Source organism: Chenopodium quinoa, unplaced genomic scaffold, assembly GCF_001683475.1.
Source record: "Chenopodium quinoa cultivar QQ74 unplaced genomic scaffold, ASM168347v1, whole genome shotgun sequence".
In the NCBI taxonomy this organism is placed as follows: Eukaryota; Viridiplantae; Streptophyta; class Magnoliopsida; order Caryophyllales; family Amaranthaceae; genus Chenopodium; species Chenopodium quinoa.
In genome coordinates, this window is record NW_018745286.1 from 6,989,874 (window position 1) to 6,997,500 (window position 7,627).

The 7,627-nt window shown below is 36.5% G+C and overlaps 1 long non-coding RNA gene across 1 annotated transcript; it reads right to left on the reverse strand.

The window, feature by feature from the left end:
* Positions 1-382: 382 nt before the first annotated feature.
* On the reverse strand, positions 383-4,213 carry LOC110711958. Its single transcript, XR_002509463.1, has 6 exons — positions 3,384-4,213; positions 3,107-3,244; positions 2,916-3,011; positions 1,675-2,829; positions 1,002-1,582; positions 383-903 (listed from the first exon to the last, which is right to left on the reverse strand). It is a non-coding gene; the product is annotated as an uncharacterized LOC110711958 (long non-coding RNA).
* Between the last annotated feature and the right edge of the window lie 3,414 nt (positions 4,214-7,627).

Consider the following 7,627-nt stretch of genomic DNA (forward strand, 5'->3'; position numbering starts at 1 on the left):
TTACCGTATTTTGTGTGTTGTATTTCATCCTTAATGGATTTCAGATTTGCTTATCTCAAACTCTACTTTGATTATGCTTAGCATCGTAATCGTTGTTTAGTTAAGTATTATTCAACTACAAGTATGTAATATGAAACTTTGTACTGCATTATATTAACCTTGCCACTAAATGGTTTTCAGATTTATGTGACTAAATACATTTTGAGTATAGGTTATATTAGATAGAACAAATATTATTTGAAAAAATGGTACAATTCGATGTACCATTAAGGGAAAATGGTACCATTCACTACAGCTGAAAGTACCATTACAAGAAAACGGTACAACTCATTACAGCTGAAAGTTCCATTTACCAGTATCGGTTAAATTTAGTACAAATGGATGAACCATTAAACAGAAAAAGACAGAATTTAGTTCAGATTGATGTACCATTTACAAAAAGGGCAAAAGAGAATACCACCTGAAGTTAACTTCATCCTACAAGAAAACAAACCCAAAAGAGAACAACTTGCTATGTAGTTACTTGTGCATGAGTTAACTTCAACTAACCTAAGTTGAAGGCAAACAGTTTAACACTACCACAACCACAAAATGACAAGCTCCCCAGAAAAACTAAACCAATATTAGTGAGTGTGTTCCGTTTTTCTTGAAATAGGCAGCACGCCTTCTAGCTGGTCTTTCAATTCATTCTTTTCTGATTGAACATCATCTAAAAAAAGGTTAGCCCTTGCCTGACATATATTCCCCTGCCGCAAAGATAATAAATGGTTAGCAACAAGAAGGACGCCTATCAAATAACTACTCATTGAACTCATAACCTAGTCATTCATCACACCAAACTTTGTTGTAAATCTTCTAGCACAGTACTTGATGCAAGCCCACATGTAAACCCCACAGTATTCCCTGGTTTGCAAGCGACCAATTTTAGCCAACCATGTATAACAAATAACAGAAAATGAATGGCCAATAATATGGATTGGTAATAAAGCAGATTCACTCACGAGTTAGAAGGCTCCTCGACCTCAATGGTGGACCTTGGCCAATGCTTTATCTCACCACACTTCCAGGTAGAATCACTCAAGCTAAACAACATGTCAACAACCCTCATCTGATTATCATTCAGCACCCAAGAAACGCTATTAATGAGAAGCAATGTCTATATAACTACAAAGTTCGCAAATTCGAATCAAATGTAAAAAAGTTTTAAAATAAACTTCAAAACAGATAATGAGTTCTAAAGCAAACCAGAAGCTCATTAATCTTCTCATGTGAGTATAAGGGTCGGTGTAGATGGAATCTATAATCTAAACAGTTTTCCCTTCAACTCTAGAGCTAGGCACCACCAGTGCGAATCATCTAGAGATTTAGGGGGAACTTCTAATACTGGAATGAAAACCTACACTAAAGCAATGAAACAACGGGCCAATAGAATCAAATTAGTAACAATGAGTATACTACTCACACAGAGGTAACTGCACAGAATACTTACGGTTCGAATGTTGCACAGTTTATAACTTAAGAAAACCTTCCCATACTTCTTAGCTACATGTTCATCTTTCCCTTCATTCAACATAATCCGATTCTACAACAAACAAATTACCCAAATAAATTTAAACTTTTAAATTCGAATCATATATTAAAAAAAAACAAATTTTGGATCAAGAGGTTACTCACAGCGAAGCTGGGGTCGAGCATAATACGCTTGCTTCTGTTAAAAATTGCTTTGTGGCCCAATGCTTAGTGTACATAACACTGGCCATCCTTACATAACCATCTCCTACCCGAGCTCTTAGGTGAAGAATGCCAAAGCAATCCTTCTGATTAGCAACAATGTTCTCACAACGAATGAACACCTCACAAAGGATACATGTTATGAATGCCAGCACTCAAGAAGAAAAACATTAAAATGAAAAAGGATTACGTCATACAAATGTGGGATGTAAAAATGGGCTCACCGTAAGGGATTGTTGTAATCTTTCCACACACGTACAAACAACAACAACCGAGTCTCGAATGGGGTGTGCCTTTGAGTTTTGGATGACTTCGCACACATCTCTAAAATTCCAGCTTCAGTGGGTTTCACAACCCGCTTTCGCTTACAGGTCGTGCCGTCGTTCTTATCCATCCATGACTTCTTACCATCAGATTCTGATGAACTATCTCTGTCGCCTACACCACCATCCCTCTCCAAATTGGTCCCTGTAGTACCAACCAATCCCATAACAACCCTCCTATCCTCAACTTTCTCCTCAAGGGTACTGTCAATGAAATTAGCATGTCCGTTGTTGTTGTTGTCTATGGCACGGCAGCAGTGGCATGTGCCTTGGTGCTGCCCTGGTCAGGGCTTTCCTTTCCCTTGTTGTTGTCTTGGTCAGGGCTTTCCTGTCCCTGTCCCTTGTTGTCCTGGTCAACATCAACAACCTCATCTTTCCCATCGCTGCGAAGCAAACCTTGGCCACCTGCTACTTCACAACCAACTCTTCCAGCTAAAGGCCCTTCCTAGCCTTTGTCACTCACAAACTGACTCACATTGGCAGAAACAGCTGGCTCATAAACTCTAACCTTCAATGTCACAACTTTCCAATACCATCTTACCAACATCAGTCCCTATTACACGTTCGATTTCCACTTCAACATTTTTCATGGTAGCCGCAAAACCTACACATGCTTCCTTTTCGTTTCTTTTTCATTAACAAATATATGTTTGCCAAACCCACTTGCTGTTGTTGCTGCCATGGCTGTTCCTAACAACTCATTCATTTTCTCAAACACAGCTCCGACTTTTTTGTCAACAGCAGAGATCAACTGAGGAACAACCCTCTTCATTACCTACAAAACAAATATTAATACATCATCAACAACATATATTAAGCAATGAATATACAACTAAGTTACTAATAAAGTCATCTTTGGACCTGTTTTGATATCTTATTAACATCAAAATCAACACCAGACTTGGACGAATCGCGACATGCCAAGGGATGCGACTCCCCGTAAGCTACATTCATAGACTATAAAACAAAAAAATTTACTTATGAGCATATTTGTTTTTGAATAAGTGTAATAATGGAATACTAATGAACTACGATTCCAAAACTATACTAACCTTCGAACGACCAAAGTCACCTTTCTTAAATTTGTCTTCAGTTCAGACTTCACTTATTTTTTTTTATGTCCAAACCTTTATCCTAGGAAGCACTCCCCATTACACGGGTACGCGGCTCAGATGATTAATATAAAACAACTTCAACATCAAACAAAAAATATAACATTCAGATGAGAAAATGTAAACACTTAATTAATATAAAACAACTTCAACATCAAACAACTTCATATCACTTAATTTTTAGGATACTATTTATTTAAAATGCAAGGACTCTTACCAGAAGAAACAGCAGGCACCCTCTAGACCCAGCAACATATCCTGTCTCTGTGAATTTTTTCTAAAACTTCTTTGCTGCCTGGCAAAGGCAATCAAATGTCAAAGTGCACCAGTCATACTCCGCGGTCTTTCCACACACTGTTAATGCCGGAGTTAATGAGGCTGCCAATTTGCTTGTATTTGTAGTTGGACACAACAAGTATCCAAGAAGAACTATCACAAAAGCTAACCTGAAATGTGCTATGTCAGATTCAGATGTTAAAGGCATCAATTCATTGTTGCCTCCCCACCGAAACAGGGCAGTCGAAGCTAGACTCAATGAGATGTTGTCCCCTGTTGAAAACAATCCTTGATACGCTGTACCTCAAGCTTCACATCACCATCCTCAGGAACTTTTGAATGGACTTGTCTCGTACCCATCAGGATCCCAAGCACACATTGTATTTGTACACGGCTAAGAGGGAAAACGTAACCATCCCCAAACATTAAGGAACCATCCCCACCAACTCTAGTCAGGACCCAATACGCAAATTTACGAGGGAAAAAAGTCAGGGGTGTCATTAACAAGCTACCAAAACCCATCACATTCACCACTTTCTTCCTCGATTTATCAAACTTTTCCAGGACACAACACTAGAAAAAGCCTTCACATCATTCAAAGTGGGAGCCTACATTAACAATAAACAATGGATATGCAAGTAAGCAATACTACCACCCCACGACACAAAGCAACAAAAAAAAAGGGTCACAAGAAATCATCAACCTCATCATACTTTGTCCAACAAATCAAACACAACAACAACAGCATAACACAATAACATAATGGACTTCTGCATTTTACCTTCTTCGTATTTCGAGATTGAGTCTTCACGACAATTCCTTTCTCCATAACTTTTTGGCCCTTATTCTTCTCGGGCTCGACCTACATCAAAAGTCCAATTACATTGAATATAATTGAAATCAATAATAACCCCATACATCATAATGACCCTTGTTTCTAGCATTTAACTGATTTCATTAATATTCCCTAATCCTATACTTGAGACAAACTTCTTTTAAAAAAAAAAATTATTATACTGGAACAGTCTTGCATTTTTTCCATAATTAATTTCATTTCCATGAACAACATAGCAATTACAATTTCATCTTAAATAATTATCCATTAAATTATAACTACCAACGATTAACTAACAAGATTTACCTTGGCCCTTTTTACTTTTTTTTCTCTACAACTCCCCTTTTCCTCTTTGCATTAACCGTACCCACGAGAACCTTCAACAAAAGACCCTGCAGCCTCGCTGCGTCACTTTCTTCAGCTTCCTCATCCTCACCCGAGTCCTCTTCGACATCCTCTTCATCTTCCACCTCATCTGATTCACAAATTCCATCATCGTTCTCTGAACCACCATCTTCATCATAATCATTACTTCTGTCCTCCAATTCCTCTACCTCGAAAACTGGATCTTGTTTCAACTTCTTCTTCCCCTTTTTTTGAGGAACCTTCTTCCTAGACCAACCTCCCTCTGCACTCACTGCTTTCAACTAAGCCTACATACAACACACAAGACAGACAACATCTAAATATAAAATAAACATAAACCCATACACATTAAATGATAATGCAAGGTAGTGGTGGTTGATTGCCATTCATACGGGGGAAGGAGGAGGAGAGAAGTTGAAAAAAACATAAAAAAAAAAAAAAAAAAAAGTTCAACAAAAGATAAAGCAACATGTGTCTCATTAACTTGTAAAAATAGGCATTATTTAGGGTTTGACCGCGTTAACTTTTCTCTCTTCTCTTTCTTTCCATGGTGAACTGATCTAGCTGGTTTGATCTTCATCTTGATCGTTTTCCGATGGCAAAAAAGAAGCAACAAGCTACTCCACTCCCCAAAAACACTTATACACAGAATAATCTGGTTCCTGTTGATTCATTTCTACAACAATTACGCAATTCTGGAACTACATTCAACCCGACTTCTATTAGTGAAGTGGATGGATTAGTTACACCAGCTCCTAGTACTGTGCATCATGCTATTGGTTTGATACCCAGAAGTGATGCTGAGGCTATTGCTGCTTGCCATGGGATTAATTTTGGTTCAATTTCTATGGAAACAAATCGAACAGTAACTAGGGTTTCCCCGGTTACTGTTCCATTGATTCCTAGATCTGATTCTGCAATTGTAGGTGAATCAATCACTTCTAAAGCTAATAGAGGGTTACCTGAGCAAGTTGCTGAAGCTCAGAAGGCTGGCCAATGGGCTGGTCTGTTCAAAGGCAAGTTAACAGCTAAAGGAACTTCACTCTCTTTGTAGCCCCTGTTCTCAAGGATGGTAAATCAATAGCTCAATTACAAAGCTCAGAGTTGGAGGAAGGTAATAATAAATGGAAAAACTCAATAGTTTCAATATTGGTGGCTATTATCCTACAATTGCTGCTGTTCATAGGTTCATATCTGATCATTAGAATAATGTAGCTAAGCCCCATATCTTTTGGTATGATGATGGATATTTTCTGATTTGTTTGCAAAACTCTGATGACATGAACACTATCTTAAGTGCTGGCCCTCATATGTTCTTCGGGAAACTAGCCATTATTAAGCCTTGGTGTAGGAAATATTTCAAACATCAACTTTAAGCCTCACTGTGATCATGCATTTAAGCATGGTGGCGTCCAAAGGGAAAGAAAAGAGTCGCCAACAAAGTTTAGGAACTTGTAAATCTTCCATGGGTATGAAGGTTACATTCCGTTCACGATCACAGAGATAGCTAACTCTATAGTGGTCCTGAACCATGACTGGATATTCGGGGATGATGGTACGAATCCAACCTAAAAGAGATTGAACCCGCCCTAAATAGGCCTCTACTTTATTCTTATAATATTCATGTGCGCTTTCCGATCATCATACAATCAATAATTTAATCCTAAGCATATTTATTCTATATTAATTGATTATTATAATGCACAAATAAATCTATGATTGGCGATCACTTGAATTAAAATCATATTAGCCTAAATCAAATTATTAATTATCTTATTAAGCGTGATTTCAAGTACAAATTCCCTTTAAACATGCAGAAAGGCGTGATCAAGCAATAACAGTAAAAAATGAATAATCAAGCAACATATAAGAAGAAGACATATTAACAAATCATATATAAATTATTCATAAATTAACAAATTACGTAAAACTGTATATATTTTGACACAACAATCATCATCATAATAAAATCCTCAAAGAATAATATTAGCAAGATCCTAGGCAAGATACTAACAAGATTAATAACAAACCCTAGCATGTCACTAAATAAAGATCAAAGCTTTAGCCTAGCTTGATACTAAAACATGAAGACATCCTAATATGATACTAGGAATTAATAAAATAATATAAGCATGATTTCTAAAAGAAATAGAGCAATTAAATTACTCAGTTTGAAGCCTCGTACCTCTTTCTATTAAAAGAATACACACGTTAGTAAACTTTAATAAAATATTAAATCAAACAATAATTTAATGAATAATTAAAATATGGATTTGGGACCAAACTATCAACCTTTCATGTCGAGGTCTAAGACAACTTCGAGCTTGGCTAGATGTATTAGAGTCTCGCAAAGGACGTATGGTGTATGTTTTATGTATTTCGGCTAGGCTTATAAAATCAAGAGGGGGAGAGAAAGAATAAGCTTTAGCTTAGAGAGAGAAGAGATGATTATTGTTGGTGAATGAAAACAAAGGAAATCGTCCTCTATTTATAGAGAAAAAACGACCGAAAAGATCAGAAAAGAGTCAAAATTCGAATCGGAATAAAACTCCTTTCATCGCGTGGCGATTAATTCGATACAAAACAGTTTTTTTGCGGTTTTTGTTTTTATCATATCTTTTTATCCAAAATCATAATAAGATAAATAATATGTCGTTGGAAATATCCTTAAGTCTACTTTCCAACCTAATTAGAATCAGATTAAAATCTTTTGTAGAATAAAAGTATGGCCGAAATAGTGGAAGGGTGTCAGTTTTGGATAGAGTTTGGTATTTCATTCATATCTTTTTCGTTATAGCTCGGAATTAGGATTATAATATATCATTGGAAAGATAATTTCAAGGTCTATCCAACCATTTAATATTTGGATTAAAAATGTGAGGCACGAAAATCATGTCTGAACGTTTTTCAATTCAAACGGGATTAGAATTTTCAAAAAGAGGAGTTTTTTTCAATTTCAAACTCTTGATCTTTATCTTTCGAAA